Genomic DNA, 27,914 nt, shown 5'->3' on the forward strand with positions numbered 1-27,914 from the left:
ACGCCTCTACTGAAACGAATGAATTGCAACAGTAAAGTACCTAAGTCCTATGGTAGGAAGAGCGCTGAAGCCCACTCCCTGCACCCTGGTCCTACAGGGCGGTGCCAGGAGAGAACTGTAAAAGTGACATGTTTGGGAGAGATGTGGCCAGGCTCTCTCTTACAAGTGCCCAGAATGATAGATGCATACACTCTGCATAGAAGCAGTTGTTTGGTTTAGTGCTGCGAGGCATGGTTAAAGGCTTGCTGTAAGAAATGTGTGTTTTATTATCAGGGAAATCAACAGTAAAAACCAGCCAAGCGGACCATAAAACAGGCTTACCTGTCTGGCATTGTCTGATTACTCTATAGGCCACTATCTGGACCTGCTATCAACCACCCAAATCGAGCTATTCTGAGCTATATTCAAGGGAAGCACCATGTAGTCTCCTCTGCACAGGATCCAACACTATGGGCCTCTTCAAAATGGTTGAGTGCCTTGTTGCACACCCAAGCCCCGTATTTATTTATTTTCTTTCACAATTTTAAACAGCGTAATGTCACCATGAGGTATTCAAGCCAGTGCTTTACATAGTAAAAAGATCACAATTCACGAAAATATCAAGATAGAACAAGATGTAGTAGGTGGGAGAGGGAGGAGAAGATGGTTTGTTCATGACTTCAATGGGGTGATCCAAGTCAGTTCTGAAACTGCAGTGAAGATAGGGCCATTCTTGATCCCATTATGACGGAACTGTCAAACAACCAGGCTCACATAAATATGTTTTGAAGTTTTTAAACCTTTTCTGAACTATAAGATGTTGGGGAGTTAGTGAGTTCCAGGTGCTAGAGGTTGAACCAGAAAAGGATTGCTCCAGGACTTGGGAAAATCCAAGTTTCAGTTTTTCCAGTATTTGAGAATTCCTACTTCTGGATTATCTTACACCTCCTGATATGACCAGGAGATCTGCGAGGTAGGTTGGTTTGCAAAGGCGCCTCAGGGAGAACTACTGGTTGGTGAATGAAGTCCCCTTGGCTACTCAGAGGCCAAGAACCCCTCCTGTTACCACCAGTAAGTCCCACATTACGGGATTGCTGAGAGCTTGTTGGAGTCCCCACCCCTTTTCCCCACCACTCAGCAAACGCACCTTGCAGTGTGTTTCTGGTTGTGGGGTGAAGTCCCCTAGGATGCTGAGGATATTTGGTACTGGAATATTTCATGTGTCCCCTTGACATACATTAGTTATTTTAGGAAATGTATTCCAAAATTGTGCTTTAAATGAACTTTTTGTTTTCTATTTGTTTCAAAATGTTCTTGGGGGAGGTGAGAACCTCCTATCAAAACTTTATTTGAGGAAGGCTCCCTTGCTGAAATTCAGATAGGGTACTAGATCTGGCTTTCAGCAGTACCAGTTGAGGATGTAGGTGGAGCCAATATAGTAAGTGTGTGGAGCCATTGGAGGAAGTTGATGGAGCTGGTGGAAATTCGAGTGCATCCTAAAAAAAATTGGAGCACCTGCACTTAATATTTTACAAATTAAGCACTGGCCCAATTACTCTAATTTATGTGTCATTTTGTTTAAATGTAGATCTTTTTCTCAAAGAGTGCTCTTGACAAAAACACCTGATATGCTCCCGGCCGGAGCTCCCTACTCATCGGCCATCTTGGTCAGTCCAGGCCAATGGCAATGTTTTCAGGAAACGCTTTGAAAGTGCTACTGAGTGAGAACTTTACATTCAGACGTCCCGAGACGAGGCAACATTCTAGGTAACGCGCCACACAAACATGTCCTTTTGGGCAATGGTCTCTAGAGTACAATCAGGGATGCTGAGAATGATTCTTTCTCTAACCTTGGCTAGTGGCCTTCATTCTCCACAGAGTGCTGTAGCCGCTCTGCAAGAGGAAACCACGAGTAAAAACACAAGCAGTGTGATTGCGTGTTTACTCAGTGCTTTGTGCAGGGAATCCCACCTCCATGATCTTGTTGACTCAGATATCATCAAGGAAGCCACTGGGAAAATAAAGTAGCAAACGTGCAGTTCATTTTTTGCCCATTATCAGAGAGCGGCAGAATTACCACCTCATGTTTTTCTTCTTTTCTCTTTATTGCATTTCCTTCAAAAATGTTTCATCTTGCCTTTGAATCAAGGTAAAATAAAAAATACGCATGGGAAAAGCAATAATACAGGAAGGCACATCAAATGAATCAAAATAAATCAACAGAACGCATAGATATAAACTACAAATGGAAGCCAATAGCTGATGCCAGCTAATTACAATCCTTAGGCTACTTCTGAAAAACAAAAACTCTCGGTGACTCCTTTCGGCTTAGTTGCGAGTCAATTAATAAAAAATGTTAAAGTCAAAGAACCAATTACTGTTAATATTATGTTGTGCATATCGGCATGTTGTAAGTATTAAAAGAACAAAAGAAAAAAGAAAAAAATGCCACTCTCACAAAACATGCCACCTGTTTTCATAAATTAACAACAGGCAATAAATGAGATATACCTCGTTAAACTATATGAAATACTATTATTATAACTTAACAAGTATTTAAAGAGGCATGTGCGAAATTTGCTTTCGCGTAATTACACAAAATGTTGGGAATAGTACACTGAATTATACGTAAGCACATGAATGGTAAAACTGGCATTTACCACTATATTTTCGTGTCAAATATGTTCTGGCATCAATTTTGGACATAAGGATATATTTATAAGATTATTTAAAATTCAGCAAAAAAGACATAAATGGTGCGAAAAATGGCTGGTGCATTCGGGTCATTCACATCATCGCATCACTACTGTGCTACAAATTTGCCACTAATGCACACAATTACACAAGATGACACAAGATGCTTAATCTCAGCAATTTTGCATATAATACCCGACATGGAATTCATAATATTGCGCGAACTTTGCCAGCATAATTGAAATTTCGCCTGTGGCTAATGTTTAAAAAGTCTCAGTTAATCTTCAACTAATCCACACAAATACCGTGAATTCACTGGCATATAGAATGCATATTCAATGCACGTCGTGGACGCTTGGACCATCCAACCTACTTATTTTCTCCAGCTTTCGTGCATGTAATATATATTGCATTCTTAACTGAAAGAAACCTGGAAGCAGACCAGCATGAAATATAAGAATCATGAGGAGGAATCAAGATTTACTTGTTTGCCTTGTGCAATATATTTTATTAATTTGTGCTCTTTGACATGTCTGTATAAACTCTCCAAAAAGACTGCTCGACCAAATAAGAATGTTTGCATTGGCCAATGGGATTCGAATGCTCTATTCTTAATGCTGGGTCCATGAGCATAACAATATCATCTGATTCACAGGCCCAGATAAAAACTTTCTGAAAATCGATTGTGTTGGATATGTGGGTCTGGACCCACGAATCCAGTCAAATAAATGTGAATGAGAAAGATTTGGTACACACACAAGTGCATGCTGGGACATTAGGGTGTGTCAGAGGTAGGGGTGGGCGGAATTTGCGGAATTAACCTTCGCAAATTATCGCGAGAATGTTTAAAATTATCGCAAACAAGCAGAAATATCGCAAAGATGCGGAAGTTTTTTTCCGGCATGTTCGCGAGATTTTCTGCATGGTTGCGGGTCGCCAACTTACCCATGTGGTTGCTTGCGGGCGCGGCCATCTTGTTTTGAGTTGTTCTCGCGGTGCATGATCGCGAGAAGAAAGACGTGATCGCGCGACGCATGACGTCACTGCGGGCGCGAACTGTCGCGAGACAGCGCAAATGGCTAAAAACAATACAACATCTCATGGAGAACGCGACCGGATCAAGAAAACTTGTCGGCGAACGCAGGGATTCAGGTAAGGCGATCGCGCGCGCGCGAGAATGTATCATTTTACAGCGCGAGCAAGAAACAAATTATCGCCAAGCTGCGGAAACCGGAATTTTTGACATTTTCGCGCTCTCCGCGGAACGCAAAAATGTCAAATTATCGCAATTTCCGCGAACGGAACGAAATTTTTGCCCAGGCCTAGTCAGAGGAGGGCCCAGAAACGTTAGCAGTTGTGTTCTTAGGACAAACGTTACCCACAATTTACCACAGACCTCATGGAGCTGAGAGCGGATATGCAGAGAGTAGCGCAAACGGCAGCACCATTTCTTTTCTTTCCCCGGCATTCACAGTGTGCCAATGTTCCACTGGATTTGTGAATGCGTTGTGGGGGCGAGGGATATATATTTTCCAAGCTGGGATGCAAACTCAACCTCACTGAACTGATGATTTACATATCCCAAAAAAATGGCATGCACTGGGCATAATTATGCACACGTCAGAACAGCAGCCTTTGTCATTTATGCACCAAGCACAGAGAAGAGGAGAAAACCTCAAATACGTGGAAAGGAAGCGCAGTGTCGTTATATGAGCGTACGCGCGCACACAAGCACATTCATACACACACGCACATATATTACCTGCAGTAACTTACTCATAAATTAAAGCACTAAGGGGCTTATTTACAAGCCCCGTGCGCCGCCGGTGCGTCACTTTTAACATAGGAAAAAGTAACATACAAGCAGCGCAAGGGGCTTGTAAATAAGTCCCTAAGATCACTCACCTCGTCGGAACTCTCTCACGAGTGTGTACGTGATTAAGATTGAATGAGTTGTGGCTGTGCGCACTGATATTGCATCACTGACTTCACCCACTCAACCCACTGCAGTTCTACAAAGTTGTTTGTTTTCACGCTGTGGAGCTGAGCGTCATGGCACGCACTCACGTACATTATTTCAGTGCTCTCCTGCAGCTCCTAAACACAGGTATTGGGCTGTCTTTGTGGTTGGTGTGTTGGTTAACGATCTGCGGATTGTTTTCTGGCTGCCGTTTTAAACTTTTTGCTGGCTGCAGGGTCCTTCTGAGGGGTTTGGGCCCCACAAGGGGGGGGGGGGGGGGGCAACACAGACCACAAACCATATTGTTGGTGTGAAAAAGGCCGCTTTATTGGAAACAGGTGCACCTTACATAGAAACGTCCCTTGGCCTGTGCCGTACAAAACTAATCCTCGCATAATATAGCCTTCCTATCTGACCCCCCACCGCCTCCCCCTCCCCTAAAAATGTTTCCCCCCCTGCAACAATCATAAACAACTTACAATTCCTAACTTTCCTACCCTATCTAACTAGGTAGATTCTTATGTCCTACCCCACCGTAAACACAACTCAGTAGATGTCCCCCATGCCCTAGGGAATAACGCCCCAACTCCTAGCGCACCACACCAGCACCTGCTCCACCAACAAATCCCCCACAAAGCATCCTTCCCCGATGCACCTAACCCCAAGAAAACCCCCCAACTTCCAAACAGCCAAGAAAACCACCCCCCCAACCCCTAATAGAGGGGTAGGGGGCCCACCAGCTCGAAAAGGGAGGGTGGGCGGGCAAAAACCAACCCCAAACACCCCCAGCCGGCCGTTGTGTCACGATCCACCAAATGGTGGGTCGCCACACAAAATGGCCAGCTAAATAGCCCCCCAGCCCAAAACCAGCCCAAGGAGCCCAACCAGCCCAAACAGAGCCCCAGGCCCCGGAAGAGCTTACTCGTGCTCCGGATGCCCCCCCCCCCTCCCCCGGCCCAAAACCCCCCAGGAGGGCGGGCCTCCCGCTGGTCGGCCGCCCCCCCAAAAGCCCTATTGTTCTGCACGGTGCACTAACAATTTGACAGTTGGTAGTGTTCATTTTCGCTGGTCTCTTCACCTTCGTCCCTGTTCGAAGGTGTTTTTGTTTGCTTGTGTTGGAGCTGTGCATGTCGACACTTGATGGGGGACTGGGACATGATGCTTGCCCTGATGGAGACCAACTACATGGCTCTTGTGTATTTCTTGATTGTGTGTGGGCTATTGAGCTGAGCCTTTGCTTGTGTGTCGGAAACTCCCTGGTGGATCTGTTTACTACTGCTGCACAGATTATTAAGCATGGTGTTCATGCACAAACCTTTTTTTCTGGTTTGGCGAGATTACAGCTTCACTGTTCCAGTTCAATGTCTCTCTGTTCGGTAGGGTAGAGAATGTGGAGTGTTGTCAGTCAGACCTCATGTGTCCCACTGTGCACACAGCCTTCATTGACTGGTTCCCAGCCCTGTGATTCCGCTACAATCCTAGTTGTACTGCGCCATGTAAAGGACATACTTCTGAGTGAGACGTACATAAAGCACTGAAGCCTAGCACCAAATATGGCGTCTGACCCATGCTGATAGTGGTCCTGGTGCGCACACATGGCACTGGAACGCAAAGGCGGAGAGCTGTGCAAGGGCCCTAGAACTGTGCTTGTGGAAGAACTGGAACTAAGGAGTTGCCACTGGATCAGACGTGATTCTCCTCTCCTGTGCAGGAGATGCTGAGAAAGCAGAGGAGAGGCAAAGGGGCTCCAACTGAAAGGGGAGAGTGAAGGGGTCCAGATAGAGGCAGAGCCCCGTGCCGGTTGATAGGGACCATCAAGCAGTCACAGATGCTGATATTGCCTATATATGATGGTAAGGAGTATCACTGGGATGTGGACTGTGAGAGCGAGGCCCTGTGCTTTCCATGCTCCCAGAAATAGCCTCATCGCACAAGGTCTGATAGTCTGATGTACCAGGAGAACCCAGATAAGCAGAGGGTGAGGGTGCCAGACTGCTGCTAAGCTAATGGTGACCTTTTGCTGACTATGTGGCCCCTGAAGGTGGCTACCTTGTTTTGTAGGAGCACCCACCTAAACAAGTTATTGCACACTTCTTGGACTGGCTGTGCCCCCACATTTGTACATGTGGTGACAGCATGGTTTTGAGAGTGACATGCAACAAAGGACCAAAGGACGACGCTGACTCTTGCCCCCTCTTAGAAGTGATCTCTGCACATGTGGGTTAGTGACCCCAAAAAAGCAATGAAGCCCAGGAGAAACAGAGGACACTGTTCAAAACTACTGAGTGATACATGGTGCTGTCTTGCGACCAATATGCCCCCTAGCTGTTGAAAAATTGTTAAGGACATCTAGATGTATAAAAACATAGACCTATAAACCCCATGGTGAGACTGTGCCCTGTACACAAACAACGGGCAAACACATGATGAGGAGCCAGTCTCAGATGTATTCTCAAGGAACCATTAGAGGTGGAATGGTAATAGAGGGAACCCTTAATCAAAGTCAAACAAGTAATGTGCAAGTGGATCATCCAGATCATCTAGATCGCATCCTGTCCACAATACAAGAGTTGAAGATATCATTTGAAGCAAAAATTGGTAGGGCGGTGCTAGATGTAGCTCTATTGCACATGCCTAAATGTTCTGATAGGCTTGGTGATTCTGGGGCTCTGTGGGAATAAAGTCAGTTGTGGCAGAAATCTGCAAATAGCTTCTGAACTTGCAGGAAAGAGTATGTTTTATAGAATATAGGGCTGAAGATGTTGATGGTTGGGCTTGGAGCAGTGGCGGCTCCTCTGCTTAAGTGGAGGAGCATTGCCTGACTGCTCACTGAGCAGTGAAAAATACAAATCAAATGATAATAACAAGAAGTTATTATCATTTTATTTTTCTTTGCGACTCCAGGGGGGCAGGGCTGGCTCGCCGCAGAGGGAGTAGGATTGGTTTGCACTCCCTCCCTACATGTGCCTGACGCTTTGACCGGCCCTCTAGGGCCGGCCATACAGTTATCCATAGTTTGTATGTTGTCTATTTGGCTGTGTGGAGAACATGCCCAGCCTCCACAGGCACTGCCTGAGTGGCCAAACAGACCGCTCAGACCAATCACGACCCTGCTCCTGCGGAGTCGTGATTGGCTGGCAGAGTACGGAAGCCTGGGTGCTTCCGGTGCAGGATGCAGGCAGCAGCCAGGAAGAAGACAAGAAGACGGAGGAGAGGCGTGCGGCGGCAGCAAAGCAGGTACGTTTATTTTTATTTTATTTATTCTTTTCATCCTTCCCACCTCAGGCTTCCCACCCCCGTTCAGAGGCAACTGCCATTGGCTTGAAGGAGCAACATTCTAATGGTAGCAATGCCCATACAAGTGGAGAAGCAGGATACTCACTGATTCCCGGAGAACTAGCTGTCACTCACCATTGCCCTAAACATCTTGGATAAGTTTGCCACTGATAAGAATCTGCACAGGATGCCAGTACCCCCGCCTCCACCAGGGGCACCCCCATCCCTGACACATGTTGCTATCCTGACCAGGTTAAAGATTATTTATGAAACTTAAACTTACTTTTTAACAGAGTGTTCGGCAGTACAGAACTGGCTGCAAGGAAATGGCTGAAGTCCAAAGTGGTTTCGGTAGGCTCTCAACAGTAAGTGGCTCCAAGGATGAAAGATCATCATTCCAAAGTGACTTAAATGAACAACCCGGAGGATAACAGAAAGAACCAGTGATTACTCTTATTATATCAGACTTAGTCATTTGATGGAGATCACTTGGAATAAACTGGGGTACAATGCCATCTTCCCATTCTGTCCTCTGAGACATTCAGGCACACACGATGACACTACTGTTTAAGGAGTGAGATTTGGAGGAGTGGAAGTCACAGGTAAGGTTAATTCCGGACAAGGCAAATGCCATGAAGGCCCCACACGTACAGAGGGTTAAGAGACCACCCAACTGAGGATCTATTATACGGTACCCAATTTTGGGAAGCCTGCTACACAGTACAAAGTTACAAGGCAACTGGCAAGAGTGCCATCATTTTGAATCATAGCACCATGTTATAGATGAAGTTCTGCTATAAGGTTTAGCACCAGACTTGATAAGGGACCAAGCAGTTGTGGTACTGGACTCCTGAAAGGAGAGACAGGTTATGAGAGACATTGGCTGAATGTTTTGAAAGTGGCTAGACTTCATGGAGCTCCAGCTTATGGAAGGAGATCAGGGACAGAAGTATTGGAAACAGTAGGAGGCAGTGGTGAGACTAACATGATGACTTAAGAAGATGCACATTCAATATGCCTGAATTGATGATTCATAAATGTATAACCTGAAATATCCAGATTATGGCGATATACACCAAGCACATAAGATGTTAACCTACTTAAGAAGGACTGGGTCCCAAAAAGCCATTCTACAGAAGAACAATTTGACCCCAAATGAAGATACCAAAATTAAGAATAGATGGAGGGGGTATTTGTGCTCACTGCATTCTCATTCAATTTCCAATCGGGGGTTAAGGGTGGGAGGAGGGAACATTTACGAGTGAGACCAGAGGTTCAACTAGAAATTGAAAAGGAGATCATTGATAAAAAGAAGACATTAATGATCATCCTGGGATTATTCAATATTACTGCAATTTTGAATGTGCCAATGCAGGCCTCTAACTAAGCACCAGTTGACCTAAGTGATATTGCAATGCATCACATATTAAAAGATGGACTTCCAAATGCCATATGGGATGCAAGCTTCAACTGCTTTAATGATATAAATCTTGATAGGTCATATCCCCCACTACATGTCACACCGAGTGCCACACACACTGTGGCTTTTGCTGACTGGCTCACTCATGGGGGCTTACGTAATGTGTAAAGGGCACAACATTCGAATTTTTGAGGATATTCTCGCTAGAACCCAGGACACACACTGCGTAACTGAAAAGATAAGAGTACTCATAAGTCACAGAAAATTGCAGGCAAAGCTTTCATCAGTGTACTAATGTATGACATGTTCAGATCACAACTCTCTCATCATAGCCATCATTTGCTGTGGACCGCTTACATTGATATAGTTGTTGCAGCTCTGGTAGCCGCCTTGTGAAATTCAGCTTTTTGTGGAATGATAATAATTCATAGATCATTGTTTACAGGAAAATATAAACATGGTAGGTGACAAGGGTGTGTAGTGGAAAGACCTTTAAGTGGTATTCAGGGGAATGCATAGAAACTCTGAAAGGATTAGTGATGCAAATACTGTGCAATCTTGGAAATGCTGAAAATAATATGAAACAATTAGGAACAGACTTTATCAATGACAAAGCATAGATGAGAAAACTGAATGTGGCCTGAAGAACACCATTTATACAGCTTATGCAATCAAAATAAAGCTGTTATATGTCTACCGTCACTGATGAAAACGGAACATCAAAAATCTAAAATGATAACTATAACACAGAGAAATGCCCAGGTCGATGTAGTACATTCCAAACCGGACATTAATGACATATTTGTAGATTAATATAAGTTACTTAATACTTAGGTTGTACCCCAGACTCTGTACTTGTGTATGAGTATCTGGAGGTGGTGACACTGCCACATGACTGGGACGACTCCCTAAAGCAACCCATAATGATAGAGATCAAAGAAGCTGTTCAGACAATGTGTAGAAAGAAAGTGGTAGGGTCTGGTGGACTTCCATATGAAATGTATGATAAGTTTGCTTCCAAGCTGTTGGAGCTAAATAATGACAGAAAAAATATTGGCATGCTACCTAACACAACCAGGGATCTGGTGATAACAGTGCTGCACAAACTAGGTAAGCGTACACTACTAAGATCGTCACATAAACCCCTATCAAAACAATCACCAATAACAGTTAATCAGATTACTCCAAAATGTACTCCCAGACCAAACTGGATTTACCAAATATCAGGTGGATCTTATGTCTGTTGGTATTAGCACCCCCATTATTCCCAGATGTTGCAGTGGTGACACAGGACATGGAGAAGTATTTTGATTCCTTGAGATCACACTACTTGAGAGTGTATCAGAATACTGAGTTTGACCAATTTCCTCACCTAGGTCATATGGCCAGCATTAAAACAGGCCATGTCTATTCTGCAGCCTGGACTATGGAAAAGTGGATGAGACGAGGATGCCCCTTTTCACCATTAAAATTCACTATGTGCATTAGCAAGATATTTTAGGCAATATGAAAGAGGAAATGGACTTGAAATTGGAGGGTACTTACATATAATTGCTTTCTTTGTGGATAACCTAAACCTGTGCATTAGGAATTCAGCACTGCAGTTGTGGGATATCATGGAGGAACTGGGCACATATGGAATACGATTAGGTAATACTACCAGGTGGGAGAAATCCTGCATTTTGCACTGTGTGACATTGTCCTGGCAACACAGAAGGACTACAACATATCTCTACTAATGTGGGAATTCATAACTTTCAGATACTTGGTACATTTTATATTCAGACAATGTACTGCTAGCAGGGAATGTGACCAGAGATGTGGGTGGCATTAGCAGCTTGTAGCTGTTCTGGAAAATGCTAGCACTGGCAGCCAAGGAAAACGTTTCTTGTAAAAGGTGACTGTGCTCCTCCACCTATTATATTGCTTTGCCTACTTAGTGATTATTATACCACTCTTCCTCTTCAGAGATCAGAATTATATATTGTCAGCCATAATGTGGAGAGGTTGGAAATGTTGAGTTGCAATACACACATTGGGGCTTCCATTGTCAAAGGGGGGCATGGGTGCACCCCACTACGGCCTTCATCACACTGTTGCACAGCTGCAGCATATTGCAAAATGGGCTTCTGATACTCCTGGTCTTGAGGTTAAGTTCTTCACTGCAGACATACACCCAGATGACCTATGCAGAATAACTCTAGTTCAACCCGAAAATAGAAGATCTACTCTCAAACTGGCCACCATGGGCCGTCATTCTTAGAATAGATATCTTTGACCACACAGGAAAATCAGAGCCTGTGTTCCAGAGTGTTTCCTGCACTGCTCGATAAGTTGTGAAGTCCATATACGTATCCTACTGGGGAAGGTATTCTCTGGAAATGCTAGGAGAACTGTACTTCTTTTGCATCCTCTGACCATTTGGGGGCACACAAGAGAAATATGTAGTTCCCTCGGCTAATTCCTACTATGTGATAGACCGAAGAGTGACTAAAAGGGTGTGCGAGACTGTCAGTTGTAACCCACCTACAGCTGGAATATTGAGGAAATTATTGGCATTAAGAAGTCACTTGCCAGGAAGCCTGCATTGCCTCTTACAATACTATTTGCTAGAGTACCATTATTTTCACCAACACGTTATGCACACAAATAGACATGTATACAATATGTTACACTAATCGTGCACATTTATGAAAATAAACTTTTAAACAATGTTAACATTTTGTTATCCGTCTTTCCCTATAAATCGATATTTTGTGCATTTTCTACATCAGATTTTTAACTGTTCACATGTCACTCCAGGCATCTGAAATGTATTCTATGCTTTGCAAATACTTTAACTGATAGGATTTAAAATCCTTGCCATATTTAGAGTTAGCCTGAAAGCATGAATGCAAAATATGGTGTTATGAATTTTACTCAAGTCTTTCTTGATAGCTGAACAAAGTTCTTACCTGGGTAATTAGTGTATAATCTACTAAGCATAATGCTTTAATGGTTTAGTAAGTGAGAAAATCTCCCTACCACCCCTCAAGCTTAAACATCATTTTCTATAGCCCAAAAATGAACAAACATTCTTATAAAACAACATGCAAGTCAAAGCGCATGCCCTTGTGTGTGTTTCCAAGAACACACAAGTACTTTACTTGAAATCATGGAAACTAATACGTAATTTGTAAATCATTTTTTGAAGTTCCATATCAGTAAACACATTTTTTCCCAGAAAACCTTTCACCCAGAAAACTTGATTGCCCATACACGTATTTTCTCAGTTATTCTTAAGCGATTCTGAATATACTTCTACAACAGTAGTAGGTAAAACAGGCTCCATTGAATTACACAATTCAACAACTACAATGTTTTCCAGGTAAATAGGATTTGTCACACTTGCAACATAATTCGCCATTCGCAGCAAAGTTTACAGATCTAGAAAGATTTGTTCCAACCCCCCCCCAAGAGCTAAAGGTTATTACAACTGTGAATACAATGCAACATCACACAGGACATTATGCTAACGTTAACTGGTTTAATTTCAGCTGCTGATTTGCATATGTATGTACTTCTAGAGGTGAAAGGTTTGGCCAAATGGTGTTACCATCCCCAAAAATGAGCTAGGGAAATGGTATATGTCTGCAGTAGAAAATAAACTGTGCATACTAAAATGTAATTCGAACATTGTGGAAAGAATGACTCCTTTTCTCATGAAAGTGGTTTGTTTCACCATTCAAGAAATAATATTTACAACACAAACCCTGGTCTCAGTGTAGCATATATTTCACATGCAATGCTACTGCTGCTACTTGCCTAATATTCAATTTAGCATGCGTCTGCAAATTAGTGAAAGACAAGTGACAAGCCAATCAGTTGCTTTCTCCATTAAACCAGTGCTTTTATATCTTTCATCAGCGCCAAAAGGTCCTGAGACATAGCTTAGACAGTATAAAGCACCTATATACAAAATTAAATATTATTATCAAATCAGCGGGTGCAAAAGAGCATGTACGAATCACAAGCATACTGCATCTCGTTTTGTTTGTTATCTTGAGTGATAAATGACCTCCTAGTGAAAATCACACACGACAATTAATTCCAGAAGTCCTGTTGTGTGAACACAAGGTAAGCCAAAATTTGACAGAAAATGTATAATTGGCATCAACAGAATTACTAAGACTCTACATTTATGTACATAACTCAGGGCTTGTTTTCTTCTGAGTCCAACATTCTGTGGGCTAAAATTGAGTTTGGCGGATGGGATACTCCTTCGAAATGTGGTGGGTGTCCCATCAGCAGTATTGCAAGTGCAATAGGCTATAATACACTTGTAATACGGTGAACAGGATATTCGCAATGTTTGTGAAGGGGCATCCCATCCACCTGACTCTAAATTAGGCCCTGTATGTTTTGCAAAACCATCTTTTTCTCTGAGGTAGAAAGGCTAGTGTTAATAAAATGGTATTTCTAGCTCTTATGCAGTGAATAACCACAAACTTGCATGGTTGTGAGCAAGCACAACCCTTTGCAAAAGCACACTCACACCATGGACACAGGTGATGATTTACTCCTATCAACAGCAGGAGTAAAACTGTATCCAGGGTAGGAATATGGTGGAAAACCTCACAATCTGATGGGGTGATATGGTAGCGGCTTCACGAAGAAAAACAAGAAAGTAGAGTTGAAATGCAAATTCACATCCGTCCAGTATTTAGCACACCAGAAATTTGGAATTCACAAGAGGCATAGTCCTGGACATTTTGTACTTTCAAAGAAGTACTTCTGAAACCCTCTGAAAAATCCTTGAAAGTCAGAAATGTTAAATACATTTAGGAAAAAGCCTACTGGAGTAACATCTCGTTTTTGTCTGTTTTCTTGTGGATTGAGTCCATTCTAATTCAGTACAGTAAAATTGGGGACTACGAAATCCAAATTATGGTCCAAGATATGTGCATAACAAAATAACATGGGGTATAATATTGCAAAACAGATCATAAACTATCAGCTTTGCTTTTTATACATTAGAAATATGTCCCACAAAAGAAGAAAACAAACACCATGATACTTTAGAAAAAATGCCTTACATTCCCTTTCCCACGCACACTTAAGTCTTAGAATTGCAAATCACAGCTCAATTCAATTGCTGTGAAAGAGATACCACATCTTATCTTGTGGCAGTTTTTCCTTCTTCCAGATATGTAATTTAATATAGGATTTGTGTGGCACACTAATCGCCTGAGCCCAAGGGAGTTTTCAAACTTGTCTGTCATGTGCCGTAATCTTCACAACAGTGGTGGTGGAAGACAACAAGATCAGCAATGGGAAGTATCCCCTCTAGTGATAATACATGCAAATCAAGTTGGAAGACGATCTGTGATGTCTAAAGCACACGAATAAAGCCTACAAATTCCACAAATAGAGTTGTTCAAACCTATCTGACATTTTAATGAACAAATCAAATTTAGAAAGTTTGTATACGTCCAAGCATTATTGTTTTCTTGGTGGTAAATTGGCATACTTGGCAACTATCTGTCTAACACATATGTTCATCATAGCTTGAAAAATGAAGTAAGTTGACCTTACAGATCTTATTAAATGCCACTAAACAGGGAGCAATGCTCCAATTTTAACATCAGAATATTGAGATTTTGAATTTGTGAGTAGTCACAACTCAATTTGAAGTTATCCACAGATTTTGAATTTGTTATGCTTTATATGATACATTACTCTGCACGAGATGGTTACTTTGCATGTTTGGGTGTCATTCAAAGTTCAACCAACATACAGCATGATGGATGAGAACTGTAAATAATGAGGATGTTATTCTCCAAGGGATTCTGAGTGACATCAAAAAGACAACAATAGCAAAGCCCCACTTATCTATGATGTTACTTAGAATCTCAAGGTGGAAAACATTGCTGTTATTCCCCCTCAAATCATTTCAAACTGCTTACAACATGTGCACAAGGGCAGAAGAGTAATGGGGTAACCAAATATAGCATTATGATTGTTTTTATAAAAACCTGTCCTTCTGTCACCCACCCCACAACCCTCAACATAAACACTACTACTTTTAATTAAAACGTAAATACCTGGCCTCCTGCCACCCACCCCCATCACCCTCTGAAAAATGCCTCCTTTACTATCTCCAAATATGCAGAAATATTCCTGGCCCCACTCTAACCTAGCCCCGTAATGAAGGAAAAATAAAATTATTGCAGCAGGGCGAGGCTCCTCCGCGTTGGTGGAGGAGCTGCCCCTGTATACAATGCAGTGGTAGGTCGATATATTGGCTATGATGCTACTGCCATGTGACTTGTGGCATGTGGTATAATGCACATCTACCCACAAGCAATACAATTATAATTCAATTAACAATAGTCCAAATAGATTTGGAGTGCTGGTTTTCCTGTCAAGTAAGCAGACGTTTTTTCTTTATCACAAATTCTACTCCAATGAACTACTGTGCAAGGGCTTTTATGGAGAGGAATTAGACTTGCATATCCTAACACTTCATCGCACATACGTAAGCTGACAAAGGCGTATGGTAAGAATGTTGCATGTGTAGAATACCAGACACACTGCTCCAATTTGATGCTAACACTTATCAAGGCAGAGTAGTACACATTTGGAGGAGGACTGCAGGCTTAACAACCCCTGTGTTGCTTCTTAGAAAAATTGCAATAAGAATACAAATACCAGAATCTGGGAGGAAGTTTCCCTTGATATATTCACTCTGACCTTTTTCTCTCTTTTAGATAGGCTAGTTAATTCAATATTTTGCCTTCGAACCTGGGAACACATCTGTTTGTGAACCTAGGTGGGCTTCTGTGGCCATACTGCCACGTCTGTTAATTGTGGAAATGTACACATTAGAGAAAAATCTTCTGTCTCTCATCCCTCACACAGAGAATATATATAACTAAAGATCCTTTGTGAAGTCAGTGCTACTTTGTGGTCCGTAATGGAACATGGTAGGCTTCTTAAAAAGAAAAAAGACTTTTATTTTTTAATATGTGCATGGAAAAAACATATCTTTCTCATAGAAGGATAAGACCACAAAGAAGCAGAGGGGCATCTATATGAATATATAGAGTGAGAGTAACATATCTAAGAATGAGCATACGGATTGAGAGATGGATGGATGTACAGATGTGATGACTGATACCTAGCCCCTAGTGACTTTGTAGACTATCTTCCATGGGGAATCAGTCTTTGAGACCAAATAATATAATGGTGATGAATGAAGATCTGGGCAGGAAACATTCTCTCAATGCTAGGCCGGAGAAACACACCTGTAGCTGCAAATATGTGCGAAATAACAGCTGTGAACTTAATTATTTATTATGTCAAGCATGTGACCACATCTATGTTTAAACTTAAGACAATCCAGAGAGGGCCTGCGGGGGAACATAGGGCTCCAAATAGATTTCTATGAGGGCGAAACTTCCCAGACATTATTACATATGGTATATACAAGATCTAATTACAAAGCCTGCTTTGGAGCCCTGGGACCACTTATCATGCTGGGCACCTTACCAAACGTTTGAAGTCACAATTATGCATAGTGCAAACTTGGCAAACCCGCAGATAACAAAACAAAGGCGTGATTTCAGTCTCCAAATCTATCCCTCAATGGGAAGCAAATTCTGCTGCCTGGGAAATATCAACCTGATTCTATTTTTAAGACTATCATTATCTTCTTACCATCCTTCAGCACTCTGCTATGCAAATGTGAATGGTATTTTATTTAGTATTCATGTAACTGTAGTATCTAATGACGAAGCTTTTTAAAGACGTCACTTTTACATAATAATTCATATGTTTTTTTTAATTCAGTAGCTTTTCCAGATAATACATTTTCGACCGTAAAGTGGAACAGATTTACCATCAAATATTAAAGTTTAAGAGGGTATCTGTCTCCATCACATTGATGTATATATTAATGACTCTCTCACACCAAAGAGAACAGTGTAAATTCCACAACAAATCTGCAAGCTCACAAACAAAATAACACAACAAGCCAAAGAACGTTCCCATACTAACATATTTTAGCCGAGCAGAGAAGGTGGTGAGGCATAAGTGGGTTTAGGAATTTAAGAGTCGCGCTTTTGTTTCATATTCGTGCGGCAAGGAAACAAAATGTTTCTGCGATGTAACTCGTAGAATGTATTCTTATCTGGCCACTGTAAATGTCACATTGTATACATGCTCATGCCCTGCCATTGCATTTGTTATTTTCTCATCTCCCATCAAGGCTATGGTAAAACTCAGTACTTTCTGTGTAAGCACGACTAGTGGTGGAATGCACAAAATACTATTTTAACTGTGAAAAGTATGTGGTTATTGGTGTGTGTGTATGCTCATATTCTGACACTTTAATTGTTGGAATCATGAACTTGGTTTACATTTTTATTTAGGTTGTGCATAGGCAAGAACACATAACAAAATTCAAACGTATCTTTTGTAAACTGTTCTGACACTGCTGAGGTATAGGTCACTTTATATGAAACTGGTTGTAAACAAATAAGCAAAGGAAAAATAACACAAGAAACGTGTTAAGAAATTCCGGAACAATGGAGACTTGAATAACGTGGAAATGGAATGGGCACTCAATTATATCCTTTTTTAAACGCATGCCACTATTTTGCTAATATTTTGAGCTTTATGCACCAGTATCATTCAGCAATTTCTCAACATTTAACTATCAAGAGCCACCAATTCCGGTTTATTTTAGAGTAGGCTTTCTCATGGATCTGTTTGCCTCTGGTATCTTTTTAGACTGATCAGTAAACATAAAATAAACATTCATCTTAATATCGCCACCGTGCTAATTATATGCAAATGTTCTGGATTAAGATTCAAAGGACTCAAATAACGTGGAAAAAAATCATACCTGAAAAGTGAATCTGCCCATGATCAGGAATTTCAAGACTCTGTGATATGCCCAATAAGATGCGTTCCATTTAACTCTGTAGAAGAAATGGACAAACATATATAAATACGATTTTCACTGGGTGTGGAATAAAAAAAATGCTCACTTCACTAAACTTCTCTGCTTTGTCATTTACAAAATAAGCAAATCTGGGACATTTGAATACGTTTTCATTCGATCGGTTTAATTTTTTGAGATTGTTAAATTTACTGCTACATGTATTACCCACCCCACTCCACTGTACCAGGCACATTAAATAAGCAAGTGTAAACTATTGCATTTGATGCAATATAAACTAATTTATGCAAGAAACAAAAATATATTTGCACAATGTTACATTACGTAGAGGATGGCCCCAGAAGCCAGACAGGCAGCCACGCACACAAAGCCTATGTTGGGTAGATGAAGTATCAACACACATTTTAGAGGTATGGCGGCAGCTCAAAGACAGCAAGGGGTGCACCTAGAGCAGTGGTTAATTTTTCAGTGCTGTGCCCACTCCTTGTGTAAATACAAATAAAAATTAAAAAACACTACTCCCCAAAATGAGATTTTAATTTTTTCCCCAATTATTTTATACCATTTTCAAAGTTCATACATACGTCCAGTCAACCCTGAAAAAATGTAAATACATGAATGCCACCAGGTTATAGGCAGCCTGGTATCCCAAAAGTATAGAAGTAGCCATAGTGTGATCCTTTAATAAAAATAGGGACAAGGGATTTTGAGGGTTATTTGAACTCCGCACCCACAACACCTACTGCCAGCCAGGAGTGACAAAATAGCGTATTGATGGCCCATTTTCACTACAAGCACAGCAATGTTTTCAGCAAGATGATCCTTTTGGCCAGTACTTGGTGCGCCGTACCTTCCAAGTTCAATTCAGTCCCTCCAGGGGGTAAGGCCCAACCACAGTGTGTATACCCCTGACCTAGAGCCTAAGGCCTTATTAAGAATTTGCCAGTGAGGAAGCGGGACCACCTCGTACCTGCATTGCCAAACCCATGTAGGTTCCACCCGCCAGATAAGGAGTTTCTCCTATCTGGCGGACAGTTATTTGGTGTTCCCAGGGCGGTACTTATGAAATAGGCACAGCAATGGGAAAGTCAAAGGCAGTAGTGGCGGCATGGACTGCTGCAGTCCATGCTGTGCAGGTACTGGTGTGCATACACACAGGGGGTCACATTTTGTGCCCCCCCCCGTGTGCATCCACATGGTTTGAGGCACAAGGAGGCCCTGAAGGGACCAATTTGTTTCCTCACTGCCACACGTTTCATGGAGGTCACACCGCCATGAAAAGTGTGGCGGTGAGGAAACTTATATTATGTTTGGTGGGGTTGCTCATATTGCGGTCTCAATACTGCCGCACCACTGCCAGGTATTTCTGATCTCTGGTGGCTGCAAATGTACCAGGGTGGCACGGGGGCATTCGGAAGACCGCCACCACTACTCCCCCCCCCCCCCCCCCGCGATCCATGGACAGCAAGACTCGTAATGTATCTGAACCTAAAGTATGGTTCTACCCCACCCTTTCCCACAAACATTGGGCATAGTAAATGAGCCACAATGCAAACTTAGCGCAGGATTGTCACTTTCTGTGGAGGCTCACTGACTGATGTTAGGAGGACCAACGGAAGGATGGGCGACACTGTGTAACTTTTTCCACAATATGCATAATTTCCAAAAATAGGTATGTGTATCATGTGAAAAATTATTCTGCTCGAAAATGTCATTAAAAGTATGCAGAAAAGTCAAGTGAAATATGTCCTTGTATAGAAAAAGCATGCAAGATATGTGATCAATGTATTTTCAATACAGTTTATAAACTCATGCAGTGAACGTTGCTAGCAAAGTGCATGCAGTTGCAACATCTAGTTTTCTGTGGGACATGGTTTCCTCCAAATAGTCTTCCAATGGCAAAAATTGAGCAAAATGTCTAAGAATAACCAGGATTCATACCAGACAGCCCTGCTGACAAAAAAACGATTTATGAGGGCCTAGCAATGAGGGCTTCTTCCACACAATCAATGACCAGGTTATTAGAGTCTTATGGACCCAATCAAAAGTCGCCTTGCGCACTATAGATTTCAAACCACCCTAGTGTGATTTAAACATTATGATCCACACGGGTAGTATCAGTTAATTAATGTATTTCCCAGTGCATTGAAGATCAGTGGGATGAATTCATTAGAAAAGGCCTTTCTTCTGTGCTAAATAAACTCTCCTAGGATGCAGCAATGCACTATTGACTAGATGTGTCAGAACATTTATTTCCAGAGAAAGGATATTATGGGCTTTGGTACAGTATCAAAATTACACTAATGGCAAATTCAGTACTAAACTGGCACACAATATGCTCGAAGTATGAACCCAAAGAAATTTATGAAATACAGCCAAAAATGTGATTCACAGATGCAGGCCACCACCTGCTTTCAAAGGATTCTTTGGCACAGGGCAGAGCCTTGGTCCAAGTTCAAAGAATATGCAGGGAATATATCTTCATCACTGTTGTAGAGAAGCAGCAATAATCCCTCTTAAGGGACAGTACAGTCTCAACAGCCAACCATGCGAAATGGAAGTTTAGCCTGTCAACCATTATAGAAGTCAGACATGAACCAAAGTTGGTGAATATACAGGTGCCAGTCAAGAATATGAATGCACAAAGTCAAATGTCTGTGCATTATCATGCACTTACTTGTATCCAGTAGCGGCCCGTGGTGGGAGTGCTGCCGGGTGCTGATGTGGGGCGGGGGGTAGTAAAGTACGGATTACGGCCAATTAGAGGTAAGTAAACATATAAATAAATAAAACGAATTTCGTTGCACGTGCTGCATCGCCAAATGCGGTGCTAACATCATTTACTTTTAACTACAAGTTAATCAAACGTTATTAGCAGTTAGTATTACCGGTGGGAAACACATGGCAACTTTTCAAAAGCTACCTTCATGGGCAGCAATCCCCACACTTCTCAAACCATATTTATGTTGTAGTTAATTGTATTTGAGTCCACTATATATTCAACATCTTAATCATTACCAATGCAGTCTAAATGGTCTCGTGAAAAACGTATGCATAACTCTTTGTTATAGTATATTTGTGAATATACTGTATTAACGCTCATGTATCCTTTGCCTATAAATTGGTAGACATAGGTTAAAAATAATACTGACTTGCCCAGAAGTTCAGAGAGATTCTCTGTCTGTTATTCAATAAACATTTCATATTGAATTCACATCATATGAGAAGAAAAAGGATCCATATATATATATATATATATATATATATATATATATATATATATTACCTACTGGCGGTCGCCAGTAGGTAGTTATAGTTAGGACCACGTTTCCATAGGAAATCCGCAACATTCTATTTTGAATAACTTTGGCGCCGGTCGACGAATCCTCGCAAATTTTTCAAAATAGGTGGGGCGCTACGCTCCGCTCCTACCCTGAAAGTCTCGGGGGGATTCGTCAAGCGGGGGCTGAGATAAAAGGGGGGTCCCAAAACGCGTTTTTCCCATGCATTTTTCCATAGGACCTTTAGACACAGCTACAGCCCGAACGGCTGAACAGAATTACTTGAAATTTGGCAGAGAGGTAGCCATAAGGTCAAGGAAGTGCCTTTTGCAGGTCTGGTGTAAATCTGTTCAGTATTTCTGGAGAAAATAGCATTTAAAAGCATATATATATCTATATGCGCGCAGGGTGCGCGCACCGTGCGAGCACCGTGCGAGCACCCTAACGTGCGCGAGCGTAATTCTGATTGGTGGTTACATGTTAGTCAACGTTCGAATCGGTCGAAATCAGGAAGTGTCGGCCGCCATTTTGTTTGTTTTCAGTGCGAGAGTGAAAAAGGAAGGTGGCGAACGTGAAAAGGGGGCAGGGTAGAGAGTTCCTGACCCCCTAGCCTTTGTCAGGGAGTCCCTGAAGGACCCCGAAGGCAAAAAAATTTTTTTTTTTTTTTTTAAATCGCGGGGGTGCGCGCACAGTGCGCGCACCCTGAAAAACACAAAAAAAAATTTTTTTTTTTACAAAAAAAAAATAATTCGCAGGGTGAAAACCAAAAAAAAAAAAAATAATAATTTTTAATACGTAGTTTATTGTAAAATAAATATATAAAAAAAATAATACATAAATAAATTAGCATTTAAAAAACCGTACAAATTCACTGAAAAAACCATAGGTTTCACACACGTTATAGTTAGGAATTAGCATTTAAAAAACCTTGCAAATTCACTTAAAAAACCATAGGTTTCACACATGTTATAGTTAGCTGGACATTTCACTCATAAAAAACCAATGAAATTCCCCCGTTATAGTTACTGCAGGCAACTATAACTCACGCGACCGCAATCCTCTGCTGATGACGTCAGATATTACATCACTGATGACATATGTGTCTTTCTGAAAAATAAATATTTGTAATATATGTATAGCTAAAGATTAATGGAAGAAGACATGGGTAAATAAGTGTCTAAATACAGTATTAGCATCAGCAGAGGATTACGGTCGTGTGAGTTATAGTTGCCTGCAGTAACTATAACGGGGGAATTTCATTGGTTTTTTATGAGTGAAATGTCCAGCTAACTATAACATGTGTGAAACCTATGGTTTTTTAAGTGAATATATATATATATATATATATATATATCCAACAAAGATCACTTTTTTTAAAATACCAGAGGACACAGCGGGGATTGCAGGGCAGCCATTTATTCACAGTGGTCGGCATGATGCATTTCGGCGTTGGCCTTCTTCTGATGCCACTTGCACTGGTTCACACTCGTTTCCTCCATTTGAATATTCCCCAGCTCTCCCATTGGTGGGAGTATAGTAGGCTCCACCTCTGATTGTTATCAGCTGCAGTCTGTCATCAGAACACTACAGAACCCAGCATACATTTCAACGGTGTGTGTTGATCGCGGAGTCAGAATGTGCTTCAGTGAGCACTGTTGTGCCTTGTGGAGAGAGGGAGGAGGCTTTGTAAAAGCTGAATGTGTCCCAAAATAACACAGTGTCCATGGCTGCCTTGGGTCCCCAACGCCTCAGCCCCAAATCCAGGTTCCAAACCAGGCCGTGACACGTAGATTAAGTAATCACGAGTCCCCGTGCAGTCACGGACTGCTGTAAGCAGCGGCTGTATGCTTGGTCTGTTTCCGAGGCGTGCTCGCAGTATCCAATCCCTTGGAGAAAATTGCCACGTTGCCAATATTGCCGCGAGCCACTTGTCAAGACGGGTCCTCTTACACGCGCTACTGGCTGGCGCATGAAAACATCCAACAAAGATCACTTCTTTTAAATGACCAGAGGACACAGCGGGGATTGCAGGGCAGCCATTTATTCACAGTGCTCGGCATGATGCATTTCGGCGTTGGCCTTCTTCTGATGCCACTTGCACTGGTTCACACTCGTTTCCTCCATTTGAATATTCCCCAGCTCTCCCATTGGTGGGAGTATAGTAGGCTCCACCTCTGATTGTTATCAGCTGCAGTCTGTCATCAGAACACTACAGAACCCAGCATACATTTCAACGGTGTGTGTTGATCGCGGAGTCAGAATGTGCTTCAGTGAGCACAGTTGTGCCTTGTGGAGAGAGGGAGGAGGCTTTGTAAAAGCTGAATGTGTCCCAAAATAACACAGTGTCCATGGCTGCCTTGGGTCCCCAACGCCTCAGCCCCAAATCCAGGTTCCAAACCAGGCCGTGACACGTAGATTAAGTAATCACGAGTCCCCGTGCAGTCACGGAATGCTGTAAGCAGCGGCTGTATGCTTGGTCTGTTTCCGAGGCGTGCTCGCAGTATCCAATCCCTTGGAGAAAATTGCCACGTTGCCAATATTGCCGCGAGCCACTTGTCAAGACGGGTCCTCTTACACGCGCTACTGGCTGGCGCATGAAAACATCCAACAAAGATCACTTCTTTTAAATGATGTATATATATATGTATATACACTTTTTTAACTGGAAAACAACAGTCAAAGTGAAGTTATGGTTAGAGTAGGTTACAGCACCTCAACATATGTTCAAACACCTGATAAATTTATATAATCACTCATACAAAACCAGAGTAATTTGGCCGTTTTAGTTAGTTGAGCTAACTATAACTCGTGCCCCTGCAATGCACTGATGATGACATCACATATTACATCACTCATGACATGGTCAGTGACATCACTGATGACATCAATGATGACATCTCAAATGACATCACTGATGACATCATCCTGTGCGTGAGTGTTTGTAAAAAGTTTTAGAATGTTATATATACGCCAAGGTGTATTCGAGAATGAGTGGGTGTATGAGTGTCTATATGGATTATTTTGTTGGGCGCGTGACTGACTGTATAAGTGAGTGATTAAACGTGTCTTAGTGAATGTATGGGCAAGTGAATAATCTGTGTAGATGTCTGCATCAGTCTGTCAGTTGGTGTGTAAGTGGCTGCATGGGTTGATGAGTAGGTACATGAGTGTCTCTATGGGTTATTGATTAATTTTCTGAGTACCTGTATGGGTGCCTGAGTGTCTGTGTGGGTTGATGAGGGGCTGTGTGACTCCCTGCATGGATGTATGAGTTGGTGAATCCCTGGGTGTATGCATTCATGATTGGGTCTGTGAGGGACAGTATGGTTGAGTGAGTGTGCATATGGCTTTTTTGGTGAGTGTATGGATGTCTCAGTGGTATATGGGTGAGTAACTGCATATGTGAAAGGCAGTATATGTGAGTACTGGAGTATATAAGTGACTGGGTTAGTAAGTAAGTGTGAGAGAGGCTATATGGGTAAGTGTGTACTTGTGTGAGTGATTGTGGATGAGAGTAACTGAGGTGGTGTGTGCATAACTGTATAGGTGAGTAAATGGCAGTGTGATTGATTCTTTGGGTGAATGACTAGGTGTGTGAGTAACTATAGGTGAGTGGCAGAGTGTGAGTGTCTGTTTGGGTGTATGAGTGCATATATCAGTGGCTGCATTGATGAGTGTATGAGTGACTGTATGGGTGAGTGGATGTGTGTGTAGACCTATGAATCAGTGAGTGGGTATGTACTAAGTGGAATTGGTGTGCCTATAGTTTTGAGAATGGTAGTCTATATTTTAGAGTAGGTGTATGAAAAGTTATATTAGGGTGTGAGGAGGTGCATCAGATATTAAGTGGATGATGTCATCAGTGATGTAATTGACCATTTCATCAGTCATGTAATATGCGACGTCATCAGCAGTGCATTGCAGGGGTGCGAGTTATAGTTAGCTCGACTAACTATGACAGCCGAATTTCTCTGGTTTTGTACGAGTGAAATGTCCAACTAACTATAACATCCCTGAAACCTGTGGTTTTTTCAGTTAATTTCTAAGGTTATTTAAAGGCTAATTTCTAACTATAACGTTCCCGAAACCTGTGTTTTTTTCGTGAATTTCTAAGGTTTTTAAATGCTAATTTCTAACTATAACGTAGTAGTTGCGTTTGCAGAGTTGTGCCGAAAGGGGGCTGGGCCTCCAACCAGCACTCAGGAATTCCGCTGCGTCGGACTTACAGGAGGTACCAGGAGGGCTTCTTGGCCCCTAAAGTCCCTCAGTAGTAAATTGGCCTTCATCCCCCAACCCGTAGTGTGCCAGGAGGCATGTTTGCAGAGTGGTGGAGAAAGGGGTCGTGGCCTCCGAAGACATCCTAGCAATACCACTGTGTGGGACTTACTGGAGGTAACAGGGGGGTAGTTGACCCCCAAGGGCATCCTTGGGGGCCAACTACCCCTCCTATTACCTCCAGTAAATCCCACACAGCAGCATTGGTGAGTTCTCAAAGCAGTCCACGTCCCCTTTGCCTGTAAACGCGTACCCCGGTGAGCTCTTGGATGGGGATTAAAGTCCCCTTTGATGCTGGGGGTCCTTAGAGGGCAACTAGCCTACCTGACACCTCCAGTAAACCGCAGATAGTGGGATTTCTGAGACATGAACACAGGCCACACCCTCATTCTCCCCCACACTGCAAACGCACCTCCTGGTGTGCTCTTGGTTGGGAGATGAAGTCCCCTTATTTCCCGAGGGTCCCTGGGGGCCAACTAGCCCTCCTGTTATCTCTAGCAAGCCCCACACAGCTGGCTTGCTGAGAGTGGTCTGAAGTTACGCCCTCTTTTTACACCACTCTGCAAACGCACATCCTGGCGCACTGCTGCTTGGGGGATGAAGTCACCTTTAGTCCTAAGGTCCTCAGGATACAAGAGGACCTCATCGCCCCACGAGCAGTGCGCCAAGAGGCGTGTTTGCAGAGTTGTGTAAAAAGGGGCGTGGCCTCAGTCCACCTCTCAGCAATCCCACTGAGTAGGGATTACTGGAGATACCTGGTGGTGGTTAGGTCAAAAGTTTCACACGAAAAGCATATTTTTTTTTCTAAATAACTTTGCTGTCATTTGACAAATCTGTAGGATATATTCCCAATAAAACGAAATCTGCTTTGGGTTCATCATGGCACATTTCATACAGATCTGTCAAGGGGGCCCAAGAAAATGGTGGTGTCCCAAAAGTGAATCTTTCCATTTTAAGTCACATAGGATTTGCCACTGTTCAATCCAGAAAAAATGGATGAATAGATTTACGCCAAACCAGGCACGAAGGTAGAGGTTTAACTCAAGGACTGCCTACATTTCATCTGTGTGCACTGGGATTTTAGAAGCAGGGCCAAGTCACTTTTGAGGGTCAAGGAGCATGAGATTGAATGATTTTTTGAAGGGTGAACCTGATGAAATCAATGGAGAGTAAACCTTTGTTCCAATTAGATGCACTTTGCTTGTTTAGCTTTTGAAGCTGAGTCCAGGGAGTATGTCACTCTCTCTCGACTCATCCTAGTTTCCGAAAATAGAAATATTGTTTAAACAATCCGTATATACATTTTGAAACAAAAGAGGCCACCACCAAAAAACATTGCAGATGTCAAACGAAACCTCAAGTGGTATTTTACCTCTTAGACTGCGTGGCCTAAAACATCTTCACCTAATCACGGATACCTTTAAAGCTCTGGGTATGAAACACAGCCTCCTACACATAAAATTTCGTCTCAAGTCATAAATCTAACATGACAAACGTTTTTTTCCAACAACTTTGTCCCTATTAAAATCACGCCTATGGCACCGCGCAGGTGCTGCCTCAAAGGCTCTCTAGAGCCGTGGTTCAGAACAGCACGTCACTTCCTTAAAGCTGCACGCCAGTTCACCACATAATATGATACAAAAATCTCCCCCTTCAGAATCTGCCCTCCCTGCAGGTGATGTATTTAAAACAGCAGGCATGTTTCCTTGCCACGCATCAAGACACTCACTTTCATCGAACTTGCATCCATCTATCAAAAGTCTCCAGGAACATCAGGAACTTAGACCTTAATATTTCATAGTGGGCTACCAGAGACTGCTTTAAATGACTGATGCATGAAGGTGGATTCCCTTATAGTGCAGATATCCGAAAAGTGCGCTTATGTGGCCACTTTGGTCAGTGATGTGGACAGCACTAGAAAAGCAAGATCAGATTAATTAGTATCTCACATAAATTCTAAAAGAGGTGCGCGCTCTCACTATGAGTGACGTGAAAGGCAAGTTCCCACGGAGCCCGCTTTCCTTAACGATGTTCTGGATTTAATTTAACATTCACCAACGCTGTATTTTAGTGACTTAATATAAA

The 27,914-nt window shown here is 42.3% G+C and overlaps 1 protein-coding gene across 3 annotated transcripts in view; it reads right to left on the bottom strand.

Moving 5' to 3' along the window:
- Window positions 1-27,914, bottom strand: part of LYPD6 (LY6/PLAUR domain containing 6) — a 185,696-nt gene that overhangs the window by 84,137 nt on the left and 73,645 nt on the right. For all 3 annotated transcript variants that reach the window (XR_014978946.1, XR_014978945.1, XM_085645606.1), the window contains exon 2: window positions 18,217-18,292. The gene's annotated coding sequence lies outside the window, so the exon portion shown is untranslated. The remainder of the gene's footprint in view (window positions 1-18,216; window positions 18,293-27,914) is intronic.

Source organism: Triturus cristatus, chromosome 3_1 (genome assembly GCF_964204655.1).
Source record: "Triturus cristatus chromosome 3_1, aTriCri1.1, whole genome shotgun sequence".
In the NCBI taxonomy this organism is placed as follows: domain Eukaryota; kingdom Metazoa; phylum Chordata; class Amphibia; order Caudata; family Salamandridae; genus Triturus; species Triturus cristatus.